This window comes from Hemicordylus capensis, chromosome 5 (assembly GCF_027244095.1).
Source record: "Hemicordylus capensis ecotype Gifberg chromosome 5, rHemCap1.1.pri, whole genome shotgun sequence".
NCBI lineage: Eukaryota > Metazoa > Chordata > Lepidosauria > Squamata > Cordylidae > Hemicordylus > Hemicordylus capensis.
This window is the reverse complement of record NC_069661.1, coordinates 253,191,489-253,216,494: the sequence shown is the minus strand read 5'-3', so window position 1 is coordinate 253,216,494 and position 25,006 is coordinate 253,191,489. Positions and strand designations below refer to the sequence as shown.

The 25,006-nt window shown below is 47.1% G+C and overlaps 1 protein-coding gene across 6 annotated transcripts in view; it reads left to right on the top strand.

The window, feature by feature from the left end:
- PLXNA4 (plexin A4) overlaps positions 1-25,006 on the top strand; it is a 699,000-nt gene that overhangs the window by 65,309 nt on the left and 608,685 nt on the right. The gene's annotated exons all lie outside the window — the stretch shown is intronic.

The window sequence follows — 25,006 nt, the reverse complement described above, 5'->3', positions numbered from 1 at the left end:
TCTGACTAGAAATCCTCTGCTTTCTCCCATTTTGCTGGGTTCCTTTAATGACCCTGGGCAGTGGTCTCTAAGCTCTGTTCCAAGTGAGGTTCGACAGACAGTTTTCTAATGAGCAGTTCTGACACACAATTAGTGGTGTGGATGGTGGGTGAAATGGGGACATAAGAACAGCCCTGCTGGATCAGCCCCAAAGCCCATCTAGTCCAGCATCCTGTTTCACACAGTGGCCTACCAGATGCCTCTGAGGAGCCCACAGGCAAGAGGTAAGGGCATATCCCCTCTCCTGCTGTTGCTCCCCTGCAACTGCTATTGAGAGGCATCGTGCCTTTGAGGCTGGAGATGGACCAAGACTATCCCTTAGCACATCTTTATTCACCACCTGTTTCACAGGAGGGATGGTGGTCTTCTGCCTAGTAGCCATTTGCTGGCAGCTGCCATGCCCCCCTTCCCCCCCAGAAGCCCCATAGAATAATACCCTGTGGTGACATAGTGTTGTTTTACGGTGGGGGAGGGATAGTATCCACTGGGAGGAGCACTTCTGCCATCAGAATTTTGGTGATGCCCCCAATTTCCCCTTAGACCCCCAAAGGGTTGAAATGCCCCCTCATTTCTGCTGCCTGCAGAATGCATAAAACTGAGAGGGACATTTCAGGATAACCCTAGTTTCTATGGGAGCCTGGATTCCTCAGAAGCATATCAGGGAAGGCTTCTTCATAGGGATGTGCACAAATCGATTTTTTCGATTAGTTTTGTGCCCAAATTGAATCACCCCTGATTTGTTTTGTGCTGGAGATCTGGGGGAATTAATTGGAGGAATCTGAATCTCGAATCGATTCTGGCGCAACTCGATTTGGTATCTTGCCAATGGACCACGGGTGATTTGTTCTGTCTCCAAATTACCCAAATCAGCTAGATTTGTGTACAAATCGATTTGTACCCAAATTGATTTGCACATCCCTAATTCTTCAGTGAGAACAGGAAAACTGCCCTGAAAGACAACTTGCTTGCCACAACCAGACTTCCTCTGCAATTTAGGAAAGTGTTTGCAGGGTTGGAGATCATAGTCCTAGTCCAAGGGGACCAACATAACATGCTCCAGAACACTCTAGAATGTGCAGACTCTGGAGTAGGTATGCAGGGATTCCTCAGCAGAAGAGTCAATACAGGAAGTGTTTCCTGGAGGTATAACATTTGCAAGCCACTCACATAGGCCTAGGTTTCTCACACTGTGTAATACAGTCTTTGGGTGGGGTTGGGGGGTTGAGTGAGGAGGAGGAGGCTACAGACAATATTGTCTGTATTGGTGAGATATTGTAGACACAGGAAACTCCAAACAGAAACATATGCTTTGTTCAGCTTCGTAATCAGCAGATAATAACAACAGGATTTTAAAGTTGTCCTGTTGACTTGGTGTCGACTCCTGGCAACCACAGAGCCCTGTGGTTTCCTTTGGTAGAATACAGGAGGGGTTTACCATTGCCTCCTCCCGCACAGTGTGAGATGATGCCTTTCAGCATCTTTCTATATCGCTGCTGCCCGATATCGGTGTTTCCCATAGTCTGGGAAACATACCAACGGGGATTTGAACCAGCAGCTCTTGCTCCCTAGGCAAGTTACTTCCCTCCTTTGAAGGCCTTTATAAGAACTCAGAAGGGATAAAGCAGAAACTTACCCTGTTGCTGGTTGCACACTTCACAGCATTTGGAGTAGACCTGTAGGCAGTCAGAACTCAGGGTTGCCCAAGTATGGGTGGTGGTCCTGATTCCACTGGGATCCTGCCTCTTTATAATTTTTTAATTCCAAGTCTAGCAGACAGGAGCTGGTGGTGAAGAGACCCTCCTTCCTTTTTCCATTCTGTGTGGCCAGACGGAAAGAGGTCTAGTCGTTGCTCTTTCTCTTCCAAACCATTGGCAAGTGGAAGGTAAATCCTTGAGTCCAACCCAAGTTCTTCTTTCCCTTTTAGGATTTGAAGAGCCCCAAAGAGAGACTCCCCAAAGTTTGCATCTTAACTAGGGTTGCACTGACTGTTCTCAAAAAACATTTAGGGAGGTCTTCAGGTTGGTGAACAGTTAAATGGAGGACACACACACAGACACCCACTCATCTTGTTCACATGCTCTTTGTATTTATTTCACTTAAAAATTATAAAATAGTAACTGTTCTTTATTTGTTAAAATATTTCTGTCCTGCCTCTCCAGTACAATACTGCCCGGAGAGGCTCACAAAGATTATAAAACAAACAAGATGGTATAAATTAACAAAATTACAATTAAAAATGACATCCAATTGAAACCAGATATGCAAAAGTGTAAAAACCCACTAGTTACAAATAGCAAATAAAATCTAAAAATCCTTTCTAAAAATAGGTCTTCAGGTGTTTCTTTAAAACCCTGAGGAAAGTTATTCTGGGAAGGCATTCTGGAGTCAGCATACTTGCAAAAGGGCCTGAACTGAAAAGGCCCTGTTTCTATTCTCCACCAGTCAGATCTCAATCAATGGTGGGGCTATGAGCAGGGCCTGGGAGGTCTTTTGCCTCCTGTTTGCAGTGCGCTTGTTTTCCCATCTGTGGCTCAGTGCCATTTTTTGTTGCTCTTCCACTGCCCTCGCTATTATTTGGCTTTGTGACTTTGTCATGTAGCCAGATCAGGTTAGCTACGACGGCCATGCATCCTGCCATCAGTCTGAACTGGCTTTGTGACATCATCACACAGCCTAATTGTCATAACCCCCACTGTTAATAGTGACTCTGAGTAGGGGTGTGTGACCCCACCTAATGGGGTGGTCCGAGTTCGAACCAGACCACCACCCCCCCACAAAAGGGGTGCTGGTCCAAGTTTGAACCAGACCAGTTCAGACCAGTTTGAGGATCTACTCATAAAGGATAATCTGGGGAAGATTCCCCTTTACAAGTAAAGCGGCAGGGGGGCTTCCTAGAGCTAGAGGCTGCGGAAGGGGAATCAGGGCTACTTACTTTAATCGGCAGCACCAGCATTGGAGGTGTGGCGGCTTCCTCCTCCGGGCTCCTCCAGAGTAGCCTAGGCTAGCTGAGGCCTGGTTCATGCCTTCTCTGGCTCAGTTAGGGCCCCTGTGCATGTGCAGAGCAGTTTTCATCTGTGTGTGGAATGAGTTTTGTTCTGGGCAGTAGTATAAAGGCAGTGTGTGCACACCAGGTCATGCTTGCTACCACAAGACCAGCTCTCCTCTCCTCTCTGGTTGAAGCCCAGAGCAGCTATTCAGCTAGCGTGTTATCATTTCCTGCCCCCCCCGCCCGCCCCGGGTTTTGCTTTAGTAAAGCTGAAATAACTTTGGAGGCCATCTCGGGCCCCTTCTGCCTGGCTGTCTGTACTCCCTTCCCAAAGTAATGGCTTGTTCAAGGCCACATTCAGGTTGGCAGCACCGATCCGGAAACCATCTTTATCTGTGGCTCTAATGGCGTGCAGCAGACCCACAAGTAATTGCAGAAGAGGCAGGGAGCCGGGCTGCTGTTTACTGCACAGGTTGAAGAAACAAAAGGAAACCTCACTCCGGAGCCCTGCCGTCGGCAGCTCCTGCGGCAAGTTGGAACGCTTTGCCGCTGAGCCGGAGTGGCAGCTGTGACCACTCGAGTCAAGCCAGCGAGACGAGAAGTTGGGAACTCAGCCGTGCTGTGCTGTTTGCTCAGCAGCTGGGAGGAATATGCCGGCGATTGTGGCAGCCCTGGCCAGAGTCACGTTGCATCTGGGCCCGAGAACTGATCCGTGGAATAAAGATTAAGGGGATTTTATTCCTCTAGAACAGGGATGTCTTAGAGGCTTATGAGCCTCATGCCAAAGCCCTTTAGGAAATCAACCCAAATGCGAAAAATGCATTCAGGAATGCTTTGGGACTTGGGTTGAGTATAGTGCCTGGCACCTGTTACAGGGGAAGCTGTCCTAACCAAGTCAGCCTGTCAGTCCCTCTAGCCCAGGCCTGCACAGCATAAGGCCCGAGGACCAGATTTGGCCCGCAGGGATTGTTTTACTGGCTCCCAGGTATCCTGCAGCAACACAGGAGCTGGGAACTGCCTTACAGTGCCATCCTAGGCATGTTTTTCTCATAAATATGTCCCATGGTGTTCCCAGCAAGGCATACTCCCATGTATGCATGCCTAGGATTGCAGCCTGAAAGCAACGACTGTTTAGGGAGAGGAGAGGGACTTGGATTTGTTTGGAGCTGGCATGCACTCCAGGGGCCCCACTGTTTGAGCAGGGACAGGACTTTTTATCTGGCTGCTAACTTTGGTTGAAACTATGGGTCTATTGACAGGGGGAATAGATCCACAAGTAACTAATAATATTTTTAAGTTTAATGTAATGTGCTAAAAATTGACCTCGGTCCCTGCACACCAAGTTGTGGATGGTTCCGGCCCACTCGGGCATTTGAATTGTGCAGCCCTGATCTAGCCCCATGTCGTCTCCTGTGGCTGTCAGAGGTCCTCCTTAGGGTGAAATGGGATTCTTTCTTAAGTGGGCTACCAAGAATTGAGCCTGGGACCTTCCGTATGCAAAGCAGATGCTCTCCTACTGAGCTGGGGTCGTTTCCTTCTATGATACTCTACTGGGACTTATCTATCTATCTATCTATTTATTAAAACTTTCATATCGCCCTTCCAAAAGGCTCAGGGCGGTTTACATTAAAACACCATTAAAATCAGTTAATAATTAAAACGAAAATTATAAAAGCATAGAACAATGATTAACAATTAAAAACACTGGAGAAGAAGAGGATGCTTCTGATACTAAGGCCACTATATGGTATGGACAAGTCTTCTACCATGACTGAGACCTTCACTGAGTTACCTCTGATAACTGGGCAAAGAGGCACCTTTCAAAGTAGTGTTTCTTTTTACTTAAGCCAGGGGAGAGCAGCTGGCCCTATCCAACCCCAGTGCAGCATCCCTCTGGTTGTTGGTGTTTACCTTGTGTTTCTTTGCAGACTGTGCGCCCTCCTCCTCCTCCTCCTCCTCCTCCTCCTCCTTTTTCCTGCTTTGAGAACTTTCTTTTTTTAATTGAAAGGCTGTATATAAGTAGAAGTAGTAGTAGACGACTATTGGTCTGTCCGATTCAGGAGTGGCCAACCTGAGCCTCTCTGGCAGTTGTTGGACTACAACTCCCATCATCCCAGTGCATTTTGTTATAGCTGAGGATGATGGGGATTTCAGTTCAGCAATAGCTGGAGAGCCAGTCAGGTTGGCCAGCCCTGTGTGCCGCAGTGATCTCGTTCACTGTGGCACACCCGGACTGCCAAGGCTCTCTCAGGTATCCGAAAGAGAAAGACCTTTTCCCATCCTGCCATCTAAGATGGTTTCAGTGGGACACGCACAGGGCTGAGCCTGGGACCCTGCCCATGGAAAGCACATGTTCTACGACTGCGGTGCAACCTCAGTAATTCCTGTAATTCAGGTAGTAATTCCTGACTGCCTGAAAGTGCAACTTGCCATGTGAATTAGGCCTTGCCTTGTGGTTTTCTCTTTGAGGCCACAAGCTGCCATTCATACTGTCAAAAACTGTGTCCTACCCGGGTTTGGGAGCCGGGTGTGCTCCCAGTTTTCGGTTGTGTGGAAGCAAGGTAGGAGGGAAACCTGGGTAGAAGTGACTGTGTGGAAGCAAGGTAGGAGGATAAACTGGGTAGCATTTCCTCCTACCTTGCTTCCACACAACCGAAAATTGGGAACATGCACAGCTCCCAAAGCCGGAGATAACACAGTTCTTGATTGTGTGAATGACAACACAGTATTCCAACTGAGTCTGACCAGTGCGCCTCACAACCGATTAGATTTAGTCAGGAAGGAGTTCATTTTTGATCCAGTGCAGTCTGATCAGCTGCATGCCAGGGCATGAGGTCGAGATCCTGCTGCACTATCTGTCAGAAGCGTCAAGGATGGCAGGCAGGGGGGCTCTAGTCATGGCCTGCAGCTTTTTCTTATGCCCTAGAAACTCCCATGCAATTTTCTGGGTGCATTTAAACCTCTGGGCATAACAGGAACTGTGCTAACCACAGGATACGGCATCCTGGGCCCCTGTAAAGGCCAAAGGGCTTCAAATCCAACGTCTCCTCTTTTTTTTTTTTTTTTTTAAACTTATTTTGTTTTGAATCGGTGTCTGTACAGCTAAAGACTCCTGTATGGCCCCTAGGCTTTTTTTAAGCCCCGAGGGCAAGCGGCTGCAGAAAAGCTTTTGCCTCACTTCCTCTGCATTTCTGGATCAGTCGCCCCTCAGTTTGTGAAATCAGCATCAGCTGAAGAAAGGGGTGGCTGGTATGTTTCTGCTCTCCTCTCACTGGAATAACCAGCCTGTGTGCCTGACATGCAGAGGTGGGTGAATCAAGGCGGCTGGGGCAGGGGAATGAACGATGTCCGTGGCTGATTTACTGCCCTGCCCATACAGGCCACTTCTGGCTGAAGATGGGCAGTTGATGCTCAGAGAGTGATAGGCTGCATGACAAAGGGTGTTGTCCATGCAGCCCACAATGGCCTCTTGGCCAGTTAGGTTTTGCTGGTTTTTCAGAGTGCTCCGATAGCCTGCGCAACCCATTTGATCAGAGGCAAGAATGGGGCCAGAGGTGGTGCATGCATACTCCACGGGAAATCCTGCCTCTATCATGTGGCCTCTGAGATTGCCCCCCTCTCCAGCCTTTTTGAACATGCTGCAGAGAGGATGTGTTCAAATAGGGCTTGAGAGTGACTTTGCCAAGGATGACACGCCATGACAAAGGGCCGGCCCCTTTAACTGGCCACTTGCCAACCCTCTCCAAAGCTGTGCCCTGACTTCTTGTTTCCCTCCTTGACCCTGCTCACACAGCATGCCCATTCAGGGTGGAATGGGCCCTGGGGCGGCTGACTGGTCCTATTGTGTCTGAGATATTTCTGGCAAAATCTTTCTTCCTGCTACCCTCTCTGGAGCTTGTAGTAAGCCTGCTCATTATGTGATTGGCTTGTCACCCCAGGGCTGACTTTCTCACCCAGATCGGGGAAGGGAGCCTAATCAGCTTTGCTTTCAGGTGCACCTCTCTGGGGAGATCCCCCTGCTACTCGGCCCCTCCTCTCCCCCTCCCCAACCATCCTTTTCAGCCTGAGCTTTCCAGAGCGTTTCCCTTGGCAGCTGCGAGTAATTCTTTGCCGTACGCCTCACAACCGATTAGATTTAGTCAGGAAGGAGTTCATTTTCGATGCTGTGCCTGGCATTGCTGCGAAGGACCCCGGCTGTTTGCATATGTGGTTCAGTAGGTTTTGTCACATGTGACCTAGCCTTGTGGTTCCCCGCATGCAGTTGTTTACACACTGCTTATGGCAAAATTTGACCTCACATTGCCTTTGCCACTTATGCGGCCTGTAAGTTTGGAAGCCAAAGGGAACGGTTACGCAAGAGACTCTTCTTAAGTCAAATAAAAATGAAATGAAAAACAGAATCCGAGAACCAAAGAGCCAGAAGCAAAGTATCGGAGGCGATTCGCAGAGCAGTTTGGATGTTATTTAAAGCACTACGGGTTGGGGGCTGTGGCGTGACCGCAGTTGCACAATAATCATTTTGTTGGGCAATGTAGTCATGGGCTTGAGTAGGTTCAGCTGGATTCCCCCAGCCAAATCCCTCTCCAGATTGTGACATCTGCAGGGTCGGGTGGGCTGGAGCCCTGCTCGCCTGCCCAAGTTTGTGTATTTGCTTGAACAGAAATGATGATACCCACTCAGCATCTTAGCAGATGTCTTTGGAAATCGCTCTGGGTCAGGGATGCAAGGAATAGCTAGGCTTGTTCTCATGGCCAACAGCTGGGTAGGAGTTTGTGTGTTGGCAAAAATCCGAGGAGGAGGAGGGGGAAGTGATCATGGGCTAGTTGTGATCTGACTAAGATGGTAGACAATTGAGAGAGGAGACCCACAGCTATAGAACTGGTTGGAAATAGACCCAAATGCTGAACGTCTATATCTATACAAGGACTATGGTTCTTCAGTACTGATGCCAGTCATGAAGACCGCCATGGTCAAAACGCATTTGGCATGAGACATTAAAGTGGACAAGCACCTCCTTGCTCTGTGTCTCACCAAGCCACACATGGAACCAGTGGTGCTCTATGGACTGGACTTCTGGGCAAAGGTCCAGGCCCCCGCAAGCCTGGAGGGCCTCCAAATGTTGAGCATGCCAAATGTGGTATCTCTCTACAAGTCAGTGGGAAGTATCTTATGCAGAATCTCTTCTAAACATAGAGATAAAAAAGCATTTCCAGCTTTCCCTGAGCATGTTCTGGTGTAAAAAATAGTGCATTGCAGCTTATCTGGTGGCAGTGGGGTGGGGGCAGTGGGTCGAAAGGCCTTTAAGTCCAGGCTCCAAAATTACCCTAGGGCACCTCTGCACGGAACAGTTCACTCCACACTCTGGACATAGACGCATGGTAGTCCCGTGGAACCTTGGACTCTTGGTTCTATACACTTTTTGGACTTTTTATATGTATACTCCATATGTTTATAAATTTCTTTATATATGTTTGATGTGTTTTTACTTTGGATAGCATATTTTGTTGGTTGCTTTTTATCTGAATTTGTACAGGTTTTATTCAGATCACTTTTAGACCATAGGCTACCTACCTACACAGATTTGTGTGATTTCAGTTAGTTTAAATTCTAAATATAAATATATTAACAAACCTAGATAAATATATAATATGTATATCCGTGTTTAGGGGAGCTCGTTGTGTTTCAATAAGAGAAGAGTGCCCCGCCCACCACTGATAGTACTGTGTCAAAGGTGGAGGAAAGACATGTCCTTCGCCGCCTTACTCAAATTTTGGCTGGCACACAATTGATTCCCCTCCTCTCTACCTCAATTTCCTCCGAAATTTCTTGCATGGGGCTTGGAGCCTGGCTGGACACTCCTGCTACCCAGCTGTCAGGCGTGAAAACTGACATAATTTGGAATGGTGTCCCACCATTGATCAATGGAATGGTGTCCCCAGTGTAGGAGCCGCAGGGGTCTGCAGATATGTTTGACATCTTGCCACTGCAAAGCACATGTTCCATTCTGTTTTTTCCAGGTCTCCTAAGAAGAGCCCTGCTTTTCTTATGAGATGTAGTAGTCCAGCATCCGGTTTCCCTCAGTGGCCAACCAGATGCCTTTGGGAAGCCCAGAAGCTGAAAATGAAGGCAGTAGGCCTCTCCCCCAATTGCTTCCCAACAACTGGTATTCAGAGGCATCCTTTCTCTGAAAGTAGCTGTTAGCCCTCATGACTATCATCACATTTGTATATTATCTCAAACAATCATCTCTAGGCAATGTACAAATATTTTAAAGCACAATAAAATGAAGTAGATTAAAACACGATATAACAATGGAGCTGTTAAACCTAGCCAAAAGACTGGGCAAAGAGATGTGTTTTTAAGGCCCCCTTAAATGCCATCTGAGAGGTCAAAGCTTGCATCTCAGCAGAGAGTGCATTCTGAAGTGCTGAGGGCACCTCTGAATCTCCGTGGGCCAGACCCTGTGCCCCCTCTTCAGCAGAGTGCCACAGCTGATGGTGGGCACAAATTCTGGCTGACTACTGAGGCCAGCCAAAATCTGCAGACCCCTGAGCAACAGGTTTCCCCTTCAAGAGTTACTGCAGATTGAACAACAAGTTCCGGTAAGAATTAATCTGCCTACTTTCCTTTTACAATAATCTTAATTGATAATTACCATCTTTACCAGTTAGTCCACTTCCTCCACAAGCTGCCATGCAGCTGCCATTTTGAATTGGGGTGGATAATAATAAAATAACAATAATTAATAAGTTTGCTGTATTAATAATGAACAGAGGAAAAATGACAAAAACAGAAGGAATAGAACTGCCCAATGGAAGCAACATCAAGAATCTGGAAGAGAAAGAACATTACAAATACTTGGGCATTCTCCAGGCTGATAACATCACACACACTGAAGTTAAAAGAAACATTGGAAGTGAATACATCAGGAGCGTTAGAAAAATCCTCAAGTCCAAACTCAATGGCGGGAACACCATACAAGCCATAAACACCTGGGCTATACCTGTTATCAGATACACTGCAGAAATAATAGACTGGACCCAGGCAGAGCTAGAGACGCTGGATTGTAAGACCAGGAAAATCATGACCATCAATCATGCTCTGCACCCCCACAGTGATGTAGATAGGCTATACCTCCCTTGCAGCTCAGGTGGAAGAGGAATGCTGCAAGTCCATCAAACAGTAGAGGAGGAGAAAAGAGGCCTTGAAGAATATATCAAGGACAGTGAAGAAGATGCACTTAAAATGGTCAATAATGAGAATCTATTAAAAACCAATGAAAGATAGAAGGCCTACAAGAAAGAACAAGTCAAGAACCGAGCAGAAAAATGGGAAAATAAGCCCCTGCATGGTCAATATTTGCACAATATAAGTGGAAAATATAAGAATGGCAACTTGAAGAAAGAAACAGAGGGTTTAATACTGGCTGCACAAGAACAGGCACTAAGAACAAATGCAATGAGAGCAAAAGTCAAAAAATCCACCACAAACAGCAAGTGCCGCCTTTGTAAAGAAGCAGATGAAACAGTGGACCACCTAATCAGCTGTTGTAAAAAGATCGCACAGACTGAGTATAAACAAAGGCATGATAAGGTAGCAGGGACGATACACTTCTGGAACATCTGCAAAAAATACAAGCTACCTGTAGCCAACAAGAAAGAAAAACAAGTTAAAATAATCGACATAGCAATACCACGGGATAGCAGAATAGAAGAAAAAGAAATAGAAAAAATCACAAAATACAAAGATCTACAAACTGAAACTGAAAGGCTATGGCAGAAGACCAAAATAATCCCAGTGGTAACTGGTGCCCTAGGTGCAATTCCAAAAGACCTTGAAGAGCACCTCAACACCATAGGGGCCACAGAAATTACCATCAGCCAATTACAAAAAGCAACTTTACTGGGAACAGCCTATATTCTGCGACGATATCTATAGTAACAGTAACAACATTGACAATATAATTCTGGCATCCCAGGTCCTTGGGAAGGACTCGATGTCTGGATAAAACAAACCAGTCAATAACACCTGTCTGACTGTGTAAACAAGAAATAATAATAAATAAAACCTTTACTTGTTAGCCGCCCCATAACAAATTGTTCTTTGGGTGGCTCACAACAGAGGATTAAAACATACAATAAAAACACATAACACATTAAATCATAACTGACCAAAAAAAGGTAAAAAGAAAATTTTAAATACAATCCATCATCACAAACTGTGCCGTTGACATGTCCCTATGTGTCCCTACAACTGTACCCAATTTGGTTCAAATCAGTTCCTACTTCCACCTCAAATGTTCCAGCATCCATCCTCTTGAATTGGGGTGGATGACATCATCACAAACTATGCTGTTGATGTGTCCCTATGTGTCTCTCCAACTGTACCCAATTTGGTTCAAATCAGTCCAAGCATTTCAGTGGAGATAGGGACACACACACACACACACACACACACACACACACACACACACAGAGAGAGAGAGAGAGAGAGAGAGAGAGAGAGAGAGCTGGGTGATCTCATAAGCTAACTTACATTAAGGAAAGTAGGCTAAAATGCTATAGCTCAAATGGTATAGTCCTTTTCTTCGCATGGGCAAGTGTGGATAATACCTGCTCTGCTGAGTAGTAGCAAGCCTGCCAGCAGTTTTGGGAGGGGGAACTGAATGAGCAACAGCAAGCCGATCAGCCGTTTGCATGGGGAGCAAGGACTGCAAGTGCTGTGGCACGGATGTGGGCGTGAGGGCTGCCAATGGGCCTCTGAAGGCTGCCAGGCTTAAGCTGGAAAGGATCCTCTGAAGCTCCTCTAAGAACTGCAGCAGGCACCTTGGTAGAGTCTAGGGAGAGAGGAGGAGTTAAGTGACGGTAAACCCCTTTCCCTTTCTTACTGAAGCCCTGATGAGAGGTTCTGGGAATTGGGCAGAATGCCCCGAGTGCAGTGTTGGGTGCATTGACTGAAACCCTAATGAGAATGCTAAACTCGCAACCCTAATTGTGTGTACAGACGTAACATGGCACTAAGGTTGACGTTAGTCTAAGCACACAAACAAATTTCAAACCCAGGGTTCAGATCTTGGCTAGAGAGCCATAAATAAATCCTGGTCAGTGCCATGGTGGGCAGTGTTCCCTCTAAGAGGGATTCCCAGTTGTTGTTGACTACAGTTCACAGAATCCTCAAGCAAAAGCCATTGCAGCTGGGGATTCTGGGAGTTGTGGTCAACAACAGCTGGGAATCCCTCTTAGAGAGAACACGGATGGTGGGTTTTCAAAGGATAAAAGCAAGCTGGGTGATAAGAAATAAACTGAAGTTCCACATGATGTCTGAATGGGCTTGTGAAATTGCAACGGTCAATAAACACATAGCCAGGGTCTGTGTGTGCAAAAAGAAAGAAAGGAAAGGTTAACTGAAATCAGGCCAGACCCAAAGGCTTGCTAAAGCAAAACAACTGATGACAGGAGACTAGGATAGAGGTGGCTCAGTGGATCTCCTGAGGCTAGGAATTTCCCAGAACTAGGAGTTCTGGGCACTATATGTATTTGTTTATTTTGGCCCAAGGCCAGCATAAATACAAGAAAAAGAAACAACAACAACAATAAAATACATAAAACATTAATCTCTTCAAATACCGTATACATGACTAATTTCATTCAAATGAAACCAGTTAATTTGAAATGCACAGCCCGGCATCTCGTGCCTCCATCACTGTAAACCCAATCTTGCTTGCTATTAAATTTTTTTTTGCTACCCCTCTTTTAAACGTACTCTGACTTAGCAGTAAGCAGAAAAAGGACCTTGTCCCCATCAGAAGTGCAATTAGAATTGTAATGAATTAATAGAGGGGAGAGAAGCTTTCCCCTTAATTCAGTATAAAATCTACATTTCAGCATCAGATATTCCGTAGTCTCCACTTCACCATTCTGGCAGGGGCATAATCTTTGATCATAGGGCACCTTCCCGAAGCGTCCTTCCAATACCGCCGTATGAAGGGCGTTAAGTCTAACCGCTGAAAGAGCCCTACAATGATCCCCATTGGAGATCCTAAGTAAATATTCAGCAGGGGAATGACTACTGATTTGATCTCCTAGGAATAGGCCAGAGCCTATTTGAGCAACATCCCTTCGTCATATCCCAAATACATTGAGTTCTGGCCATTTTGGCCTTGCTGTGGCCCAGAGTTCTAATCAGGGGCAGGTTCTGGGCACTGGAACAAATTGGATGGCTTTGCACATCCCTTCTCAGCCATGGTGGTTGGGAACCTTTCTTGTGTAATCTCTGTTGAAAAATGAAAATGGGAAGTCATTGCATCCACCCTGCCAGCACTAAATATGTATTTCAGAGCAAATCCCATTGAAATCAATGGGATTTACTTCTAGCTAAGCATAGTTTGGATCAGGCCTTTAATTTGTTAAAGGCCTGATAGATTTTGCTTCATTACAGCCTTCTCAGTTTCACTAATTGGTGCTCGCCAATTGCCCTGGGATCTTTGGGCAAAGATGATCTGTAAATACCAAGCCGAATATTCTGTGTTATTTTTGAATTTCATCTAGCACAGTAGTCACACACACTGTGGTGCATAGGAGCCCAAGTTGCAATTTTGCCTGCAAAACAAAAATAATAATTATGCTAATTGCTCTTCGGCAGAGGTTTTAGTGCCAGCTTTCCTGATGCACCTGGGCTGGGTTTGCTGTGTGTGTGTGTGAGAGAGAGAGAGAGAGAGAGACCATACAATGGACCGAGAATGACTGTGCCTAAGCATGTGTCATTAAACAGAGCAGGGATGCAAACCTGGAATTACAGAGCCGAGTGGCATGGTGCAGACATGGCATGGAAGGGGACAGCCGTAGAAAGAACTTTCAGACAAACTGACTGGTTAGAGCAGAGCTCTGTTGCCAGATTTGGCTTTTTTTAAAGCCAAATTTTGGGTTACGGCCCATTTGACTCACAAGTATACCCCATAGGTTCTGGCCACACTGGAGCAGAGGTGCACAACTATGGCACTCCAGCTGTTGGACTGTAGCTCATCACCACCAGCCACAGTGGCCAATAGTCAGGGATGATGGGAGTTGTATATGACATAAGCTGGAGGGCCAAAGCTGTGAATCCCTGGGCTAGAGATGAATACAAAATTTTTATCTGTGGAGCACTGGAAAAGTCAGCCCAAGGGGGTTCCAGTGTCTTCATCACTGGAAGCCTTTGAGCACAGCATTAATTTGGGGGTTTCTGAAACATAGGTCCCCAGATGTTGGACTACAACTCCCTTCATTCCCAGCCACAGGAGTTGTAGTTGAATAACATTTCAGGACCCAAGCTTGGGATCACTGTCAAGTAAGGGATATCCCTGGGAAAAGGCTGGAAGGGATAGATGTGGGCTTCCCAGAAGCCTCTGGTTAGCCATTGTGGGAAGCAGAATGCTTCAGGGGTTCTTGGACTTGGTTGCTTAGATGTTATTGGACTAAAACTCCCATCAGCCAAAGGCCATTGATGGGAATTGTAGTCCCAACAGTATCTGGGAACTCAAGGTTGGGTACCTGTGCGCTAGGTGGGCCTTCGAGCTGGTGGTGCAAGAAGGATTTCCCTAGGTTCTCATGTTCACCATGGTTGCATGGGACCAGAAAATTCTCAACACCCACATCAAACTACAGTTCTTAGGAATATTTGGGAGAAGCCAAGACAGTAAGCTGGTGTAAAACCAATACACAATTATGGTACAGATATACCCTGAAAGAATTCTATGGCATTTCAGTTTAAATGTGCCCACAGAGTGCCCTTACTCCTGAGAAACTCTATAGAAGTAACTAATGCTCTCTTTACTTCTTCTTATGAGGTGCAATTGTGAAAGGCCCGCTTGAAGCACCAGGAAGGAAACCTTAGGTGTAGAAGAAATGCAGCTTTCTCTCCAGGAAATTGCACGTTTTACGATGCTCGATATGTGCTATATTATTGCTTGAAGCCATGTGTTGGGAAGTGCGGTGGTAGCAGGCGGCGAAGTCTGTGGAGCATTAAGATTTGTAGACCTCTGGAAACTTGATCTGATGCTCAAACGTTTTTTTAAAAATAAAAAAAAAATCCAAACAGCCACAGCCACAAGTCCCAGTAAATTTGAGCCACTTCATTCTTCCTTCTGTTCGTGCCTAAATTACATCTGAGTGAAAAACCTCTTCGCTTCGGGGTTGCAATTCGCCTGTAATTGGTAAAGTGGCTGTAACTGCATTGTCACTTGTACTTCGTGGCATGTAATTGCACAGTAAGCACTGCGGCGTTTGCACGACTGACGTGCGGCCACACAATTAGGATGCAGTTCCGAATGGCAGCTCCCTGTCCGGCAGATTCTGCTTTCTTTCTGGAGATCAGCTTGGAAAGGAGAGTCCATGGGAGGCGGCTGAAGTCAGGGCTTGGCAAGATTCCTTTGGATCTAGGAGCCAGCCCCAAAATATAGGAGCCAAGCAGTCGATACTTGACAAAATTACCAGACTTCGTGACAGACATTGTGGAGGGGGAGAGCAGATGGGCTTCTCTTTATTCTCTTTACAAGCAACATAGAACAGAAACAGCGCTGCCTGGGGGAAATGCAGATTTTATTAAATAACTCTACCTCTGAAGTTCTGCAGGAACTCAAATGTACAATTGCGGATCCCCTAGCAAAAATATGTGACTTTCCCCTACAGCCAGTCTCTATACCAGAGGACTGCTCTATACCAGTGGCTAATAGCAATAGCAATAGCACTTACATTTATATACCGCTCTATAGCTGGAGCTCTCTAAGCGGTTTACAATGATTTAGCATATTGCCCCCCAACATTCTGGGTACTCATTTTACTGACCTCGGAAGGATGGAAGGCTGAATCAACCTTGAGCCCCTTGGTCAGGATCAAACTTGTAACCTTCTGGTTACAGGGCGGCAGTTTTACCGCTGCACCACCAGGGGCTCAATGTAACTCCGATTTTCAAAAAGGGATCCAGGGGAGATCTGGGAAACTACAGGCTGGTTATCCTAACTTCTGTGCCTAGTAAATTGATGGAAAGCATACTTAAGGACAAAATTGTTAAACATATAGAAGAACAGGCTTTGCTGAAGGAGAACCAGCATGGCTTCTGCAAGGGCAAGTCCTGCCTCTCTGAGAGTGTCAACAGGCATGTGGATAAAGGTGATCCAGTTGACATAGTATATTTGGACTTACAAAAAGCATTTGACAAAGTTCCTCACCAAAGGCTCTTGAGTAAAATTAGCAGTCATGGGGTAAGGGGACAGGTACAATCATGGATTGGTAACTAGTTGAAGGAGAGGAAACAGGGTAGGAATAAATTGACAGTTTTCACAATGGAGGGAAGTAAGAAGTGGGAGTACCCCAGGGATCTGTACGGGGACCCGTGCTCTTTAACTTATTCATAAATGGTCTAGAAGTTGGAGTAAGAAGTGAAGTGGCCCAATTTGCAGATGAATAAACTATTTAGGGTAGTGAAATCCACAACACATTGGGAGGAGCTCCAAAAGAATATTTCCAAACTGGATGAGTGGGTGACAAAATGGCAGATGCGGTTCAATGTTGGCAAGGGTAAAGTGATGCATATTCAACTTCACATATACACTGATGGAGTCTGAGCAGTCAGTGACTGACCAGGAGAGAGATCTTGGGGTTGTGGTGGACAGCTTGTTGAAAGTGTCAACTCAGTGCACAGCAGCTGTGAAATAGGCCAGTTCCATGCTTGGGATCATTAGGAAGGGGATTGAAAATAAAAATGCTAATATTACCATGCCCTTATACAAATCTATGGTGCAGACACATTTCGACTACTGCATACAGTTTTGGTCACTGTATCTTAAGAAGGATATTGTAGAACTGGAAAAGGTGCAGAAGAGGGCAGCCAAGATGATCAGGGGCCTGGAGCACCTTCCTTATCAGGCAAGGCTTCGACCCTGGGGCTTTTTAGATAACAGGGTAGCCCTTCCCACTTGATTATGGGAAGAGCTTCAGAGATCATTTTCTGAGAATAACAGTCTACTACTACTGCTTTTCAACAAAAATGTTCTCACAGCAGTTTACCTAGGAAAAAAATAATGAGAAGATGGTTCCCTGTCGCCCAAGGGCTCCCAGTCTGAAAAGAAACACAAGGAGCCAGGTCTCATGATCAGTGAGACCCGGTTTGAGAATGAGCGGGGAGAGCGGGCTAAGTCCTCTCTCCCCGCACATGAGCAGGGCGGGAGCCCTGAGCAGCTGGATCGGCCGCCCACACGATTGCCGGCTCTGATTGCTCCAGCATGTCCTGCGCGAGGGTGCAGGGCATGCTGGTGAGACCCCCAGAGCCGGGAGGCGGCTTTTCGCCTCTCCTCTTGGGGGGGTCCTCCTTGTGAGGAGCTGTGCCGCGGCTACTCATGATTAAAAAAAAACAGGTTTGCAGAACACTTGCTCCGCAAACCCGGTTTTAGGGGTGGGTTACCCGCTCAAGAACTACCGGGCTCGCAGCCGAGCCCGGTGGTTCTCACAATTGCAGAAAATCGGGCTAGCGGAGGCTAGCCTGATTTTCTGCAGTCGTGTGAATAGTCTCAAGGTATACCCCAGCAAGAGCCACTGGGGGGATGCTGTGCAGGGACTGAATAGGGCCATTTGCTCTCCTCCTGCTTAATATAAAGAGAATCTCAGCTTTGAAAGGTGCCGCTTTGCCCTGTTAGCGATCCTAAGTGCATCTCTAAGTTCTTGACTGAATCAACAAAGCCTCTGTAGTAGTTCACGTTCATGCCCCCTTCTTGCCTGTTGGCACCCTGGGCTCCTGCATGTCCATCAGCCCCAGTGTGCTTGGATCTCTACAGTGCCCTAGAATGGAAGGTGCCGAGATTCAAGAGGGCCTGGAGTTGAATCCTTGGATCGTAAAAACAGTATCCTCTAATCCCTAGTGGGTGGGAAACTGAAACACAGTGAGGTCATTTACACAACCAAAAACTGGGAAGGACAAGTGTCCTGCCCAGGTTTGGGAGCTGTGTGTGCTCCCAAGTTTTGGTTGTGTGGGAACAACCACTAGGTAGGAGGAGGGAGGAGCAATTTGTGGAACCAAGGTAGGAAAAGCTGGGTACGAACAGCTTTTCCTTCTACCTTGGACAATTGCTGGGTATGAAAGCTGGGTAGGGCAGTGTTGCCCTCCCCAGCTTTTCTTCCTTCCTTGATTCCACACAATCACTTCTTCCTCCTCCTACCTAGTCGTTGCTCCCATGCAACCAGGGGCGAAGCCACCATTGAGTGGACGGGTTCAAGGAACCTGGGCCACCACCCCTCAGGGTTGGCCCTTGTGCCCCAGACACCCGCCCCGCATCTGACATCAGATGCAGGTGTGTGGTTTAGCTCCCCCCACTTTTGAGCTAAATCTGCCAGCGCTGTGTACGCAGCGTGACTGGAGTGACTCTCCTTGCCTCTTAAAGGCAGAGAGACCGGCTCCTGGCCATGCTGCAAACACAGCCTGGCCGATTCAGCTCTCAGACAGGGCTGTGCGGTCCCGTTTGGGAGCTAAACCACGCCCCGACGTCTGCCATCAAGACACAGGGGCATATCTGGGGCGCGAGTCATGTCCCCTGAGGGGCAGCGTTCCAGGTTCTTTGACACTTGTCCTACCCAGTTTTTGATTGTGAATGGCTGCTTTTTCTAAGTGTTGCAGAAGAAGCACCCTGCGTATTTGGAATTGTGTAAATATTCTTCACGTGCTGCGAGACGAAGCCACAGCATTCCACAGCTGGGCCGGGCCCTGGCTGAGCTGTGGGCTCACCCTGTGTTCATTTCCTTAGCTCTTTCCCTCATAGGAGAGCTGCCTGGGGTGCTAAGTACTGGGGCCTAGTTAATGGTTGTGGTATGGTCTGTATCTGATGAGGCAAGGCTACAGATGTTGCCGGAGGCACACCCAGAGTAGCACAGCAGCCAAATGAGCAAATCACAGTTGCTTGAGTAGCCAAGTACCTGCCACAGGAATCAAGAGAGCTGTCTGGAGATTTACAGCTGACCAGTGGCAGCAGCCGGCCCCTAGACAGAGGCTCTGCAGGGTTTGCTTCAGAGCCTCCCTTTCCAAGAGGCCCAACAAGAGGCACTGACTGGGCAGACAGGCTGCGAGAGTGAAAGTGAGGAGGGATGGCAGGAGGAGGTGCTAATCCTTTAGCTCGGATTTCTCCCAAAATGTGGATTTGGCTGTGATTACAGTGATCTGGAGAGGTGTGTTTTAAAGCAGATGTTTGGGAGACAATGGAGGCGTATTAGAGCCCCCATTTCAGGCAAAGCCTCCTGCTTATCTGGCACCTGAAATCCTACCGTTCTGCCAAGCTGCTTCCCAATGCATGTGGAATCAGAAAGCAGGGGTGGGGGGAGAGGAAGGGATGCCAGGACTCCAATCTCTTTCTGGTAACTAATGCTTTGAGATCCCTTGTGATGGCAGAGAGAGGACCCTGCTGATATTATTAGGAGAGGAGAGCTGGTCTTGGGGTAGCAAGCCTGACTGGTCCCCTTAGCTAAGCAGGGTCTGCCCTGGTTGCATATGAATGGGAGACTAGAAGTGTGAGCACTGGAAGATATTCCCCTTAGGGGATGGAGCTGCTCTGGGAAGAGCAGAAGGTTCCAAGTTCCCTCCCGGGCAGCATCTCCAAGACAGGGCTGAGAGAGATTCCTGCCTGCAACCTTGGAGAAGCCGCTGCCAGTCTGTGAAGTCAATACTGAGCAAGATGGACCAATGGTCTGACTCAGTATATGGCAGCTTCCTGTGTTCCTCTGACCTACCGGGAGCCTTCTGGGAGTGGATCCTAGTGTCTTATATCCTGTTCCATCACATCTCCCTAGAAAGTCTCCCATCTCCTGGGCTCCAAGGGTTCTCAGCCTTGGGTCCCCAGATGGTGCCGTACCATATCTCCCATCATCCCAGACTTACTCAGTCTTCTGCCTTGCTCTAGCCTTTTCCCATGTGGTTGGTCACTGACCTTCCTTGCTCCTATTTAAAATGTCTTTCACCACCAGGAGACTTAACTTGTGCAGTACTGTGCCTGCATCCAGCATACTTGTCAGACTTTGCCTTGTTCCAACTTGGCTCCTAGCCTTACTAGTCTGCTTTCTCTGTTTTGCTCCACCTTCCTGGAACTGACTTTAACTTTAAGGTGCACCAGCCTTATTTTTTGTTTGTTTGTTTGTTTTAATCTCTTTACCGCCTAATATAGAAATCTCTAGGCGGTGTACAGATTAAAAATATAAAATTAAAACATTTAAAATTCATAAAAACCACAATAGATAAAAACACACTAAATTTAAAATTTAAAATTCAATTAAAATCCTGGGAAAACAGGTACGTCTTCAGGGTCCTCCTAAAAGCAAATGGAGAAGGAGATGCTCTTATTTCAGCAGGGAGCACATTCCAAAGCCTTGGGGCAGCCACAGAGATGGCCCAGTCCTGAGTTGCCACCAAACAAATTGGCGGCAACTGTGACCGGACTTCTCAAGATGATCTTAATAGGTGACAGGGTTCACGAAAGAGAAGGCGCTCTCTTAGGTACCCTGGACCTAAGCCATTAAAGGCTTTATAGGAAATAACAAGCCCTTTGTATTTCGTTTGGAAACATATTGGCAGCCAGTACAGTTCTTTTAGAATCTGTGTTATATGGTCCCTTCGGGTAAACCCAGAGACCAATCTGGTTGCCGTATTCAGTACCAATTGTTTCCGTACTATGTACAAAGGCAGCCCCATGTAGTGTGCATTACAGTAGTCAAGCCTAGAGGTTACCAGCATATGTACCACTGTTTTAAGGTCACTTGTCTCCAGAAATGGACGTATCTGGGATATCAGCTGAAGCTGATAAAAAGCACTCCTGGTCACAGCCTCAACCTGAGAAACTAGGGAGAGTTTGGGATCCAGGAGCACGCCCAGACTACAAAGCTGATCTTTTAGGGGGAGTGTAACCCCATGCAGAACAGGCAGATCTAAACCATCTCTCAAATCCTGACCCCCTACAGATAGTACCTCCGTCTTGTTTGGATTCAACTTCAGCCTGTTATTCCTCATCCAGCCCAATATTGCCTCCAGGCAGGCACACAGGGGTTGGGGTCATGCCATTTCCTGATGAAGTTGGTATAGACAAATAGATCTGGGTGTCATCAGCATATTGATACCGTCCCAGACTAAACTTCCTGACAGTCTCTCCCAAATGTTTCATGTAGATGTTAAAAAGCATTGGAGACAGTATGGAGCCTTCTGGAACTCCACATTTTAGCTGTCGCTTTCCAGAACAACAGTCTCCGTTACACCATCTGGAATCTGCAAGAGAGGTAGGAGTGGAACCACTGTAAAACAGTGCCACCCTATCCCACCTCCTTCAAGCGACTCAGCAGGATACCATGGTCAATGGTATTGAAAGCCTCCGAGAGATCCAAAGGATCAGCAGAGTCACACTCCCTCTGTCAATCGCCAATTGGAGATCATCCATCAGGCTGACCAAGGCAGTCTCAACCCCATAGCCCACCTGAAGGCCAGTTTCAAAAGGATCTAAATAACCTGTGTCATCCAAAACTGCCTGGAGCTGAGAAGCAACCACTTGCTCAATCACTTTGCCCAACCAAGGAAGATTAGAGATGGGTCTGTAATTAGCTAACTCTGGGGGATGCAATGCAGATTTCTTCAAACAAGGTCTAATAATAGTCTCCTTAAGACAAGGAGGCATCCTGCCCTCCCTCGGAGAAGCATTTATGATATTTGCTAGACCCTCTCTGATAATATGACTGCCAGATAAAATAAGCCAAGTTGGGCAAGGGTCAAGAGAGCAGGTGGTGGGGCGTACAGTCAGAAACAGTTTGTCCACACCCTCAGAAGTAATAAACTGAAAGTGATCCAATTCAGTCCTACAAGAGGAGTTGCTGGACACCTCTACGATAGACTCTGCCGTAACTGTGGAGTCAAGTTCAGCACAAATACAAGATATTTTATCTGCAAAAAAGTTGTTGAAGACATCACAGTGAGTGACAGATGGTTCTAAGTTCAAATTCAAGGCAGAGGGGGCATGAACTAGCCCCCTCACAACCCTAGACAACTCATCTGGACATGAATTTGCAGATGCAATGTGGACAGAGAAAAACCGCTCCTTTGCCGTCTGCACTGCCAGAGCATAGATCCTCAAATGAGCTCTGTGTTGCAATCTGTCGGATTCGCGCCGAGTCTTTGATGAGTTTAGAATTAGATTCCTTGACTTGCCTCCCTCTCTGGGAAAGATCTCTGCAGGCAGAGCTCTCTGCCCTACTGCTGGACATCAAGGGCATGGACCTTGTAAGGCAGTGCTGGGTCTGCTCAAGGTGTGAACGTTCATAGCTTCACAGAGGAGTTTCCCACCTTGGGTCCCCAGCAGCGGCAGCCAGTATGGGCAGACTGGGGCTGCTGGTGGTGATAAACTAGTCTCAGGTGTGGCTCCTTTTCACTCCTCTCATCCAGATGCTTTGCTTTCCCCTGCCGTGACTGGCCGTGGTGTTAACCCTGCGCGTGAGGGCTGGTCATTTGCCCAGTTTCCCAACCCAGCAAATGGCTAGCCCGCAAGCAAGCAGTTAACATCGTGGCCTTCCACGGTGAGGGAGAGTGAGGCAGCTGGGATGGGGCAGGAGGAGAAAGAAGGAGCCTCATCTTAGCTTCATTTTCCGCCACCTGCAATTTGCCCGTTTTTTGTTTTTTGTTTTACATTTTATATCCCGCTCTTCCTCCAAGGAGCCCAGAGCAGTGTACTACATACTTAGGTTTCTCTTTCACAACAACCCTGTGAAGTCAGTTAGGCTGAGAGAGAAGTGACTGGCCCAGAGTCACCCAGCTGGTGTCATGGCTGAAGGGGGATTTGAACTCGGGTCTCCCCGGTCCTTATCCAGCACTCTAACCACTACACCACACTGGCTCTTGAATACGAGACGCTTCACATAAATAATGTGAAGTGCCAGGAGGAGGTTTGCGGGGAGAGTGGCTTTGACCCGCTCTCCCTCCAGAAGATCATGTCAGTCAGTCTTTATTGTTACAGTCACTGACCAGAACAAAAAATCAGCAAATAAAATTAATTTTTTTAGTTAAAATACAATGTATCGATATCAATAAAATGGATATTATAAATTAAAACAATAAAATTCCCTTATTAATCATCCGCCGACAAGTATTACTGGCAGCAGCTCAGTATCTAGCAACTCTAGATGTAACTGCAGACTCCGAATCACAACAAAGAGCAAGAGAAGTGACCCCGTCGACCTGGAAATTTACATAATCGAGGTGTAATAAAGCGTCCACGGATATCCTTCTAAAACAAACAAAATAGTAGAACGTGTTCAGTAGTTTCAACCTGGTCCAGCCCACAAGGGCAAAGTCTCTCTGAGAATGGAACTCCTCTATAGCGACCTTCGAAGGACTGCAGAAGGTCATGTCCCTCTCGCTGTCCAGATGAGCGGCAGCTGTACTCCAGCACACCCGTGCCTCGTTGCGTCTCGCCTGGCAGCTCCGGGAGTCAGGTGAAGGAAAGCGCTGCCCAGAGCCCCAGTAATGCACTGTGCGAGGGCAGACACACGCCCCAAAGAATGAGGCTAACGGCGCACTCACTCCCTTAACCTTGTTTAACAGGGTGGCTACACAAACAGGCTTGCTGCCGTGGAGCCACCAGGCTCACCCTCGAGCCCGTTGGTTCTCATGAGCTGCAGAAACCGGGCTAGGCTCCCTTAGCCCAGTGCCTGCCGGTCATGAGAATAGCTTCTACAAGTCCCGTAATCCTCACCAAGGCTACTGTGGCTTGAGCAGTGATGGGAATGACGATGGATGGCAGTGATGGGCGCCCAGCAACATCTGGGAACCCCTGTGTCAACCGGTGCCTACCTTCAAGCCTGTGCTGGGATTTGATAACGGGCTGGTCTTACGAATGCTCTCTATGGCTGCCATTTAGGGAAGGTGGAGGGAATGAGGATCCTTTTCTCCACTGTGTTTCAAACTGTATGCAGAGCACCTCAGGATGACCCCATGGCTTTGGCCACCTCACTAGTTCTACACACTAAGCAGCAATCCAGACTAAGTTGCTCAGTAGTCCTATTCAGGGGTTATTATATAGGACTACTTATTTTCAGTAGGGCTAGCCAGAAGTAATTTAGTCTGGATGTTGCCCACTAAGTAACTATTGTAATCACTGTATGGGCTGACTGTCTACCTGGGAAAAGCACAGAATCCTTTGCTTTAAAACAAATCAGGAACATAGGAAGCTGCCATATCCCAAGTCAGGCCATTGGTCCATCTAGCTCAGTATTGTCCACACAGACTGGCAGCGGCTTCTCCAAGGTTGTAGGCAGGAATCTCTCTCTCAGCCCTATCTTGGGGATGCTGCCAGGGAGGGGACTTGGAACTTTCTGCATGCAAAGATGCAGGCACTCTTCCCAGAGCAGCCCCATCCCCTAAGGGGAATATCTTATGGTGCTCACATGAAGTCTCCCATTCAAATGCAAATCAGGATAGACCCTGCTTAGCAAAGGGGGCCATTCATGCTTGCTGCCACAAGACCAGCTCTCCTTCCTCCCATCTCTCCGTCTTCCCTTCTTCAGTAAGAAGTGAATCGACCTGTGTTCCTAAAATGAGGCATGAAAAAGATAGTTGCACATAGGGATGAAAGAATTCTACCATTTCATTATTCTTTATGTAGTTCGCTCTGCATGTGTGTTTTACTCCTCCTGAATTCTGGTTTAACTAGGATCACTTCTGAGATTGGGTTTTTTTGTTTGGTTTTTTTGCTTGGAGCTTGCACAGCCTGCCTCAGTTTTCAGTTGCTTCAGTTAATTTTGCATCTCCCCTTCTCTCATTAGCTGTGTACACATATGTTGATAAAGCACTCTGCCAAAAAGCAATATTGATGTCATTGTACATATACTGAATCAACATTCTTTTGGTGTGGTATGTTATTGATGTGCACATGCTCTGCACTTCCCCAGGCAGTGAGTACTACAGGAATTACTTTCCTTTGGATGAGAGAACACTGAA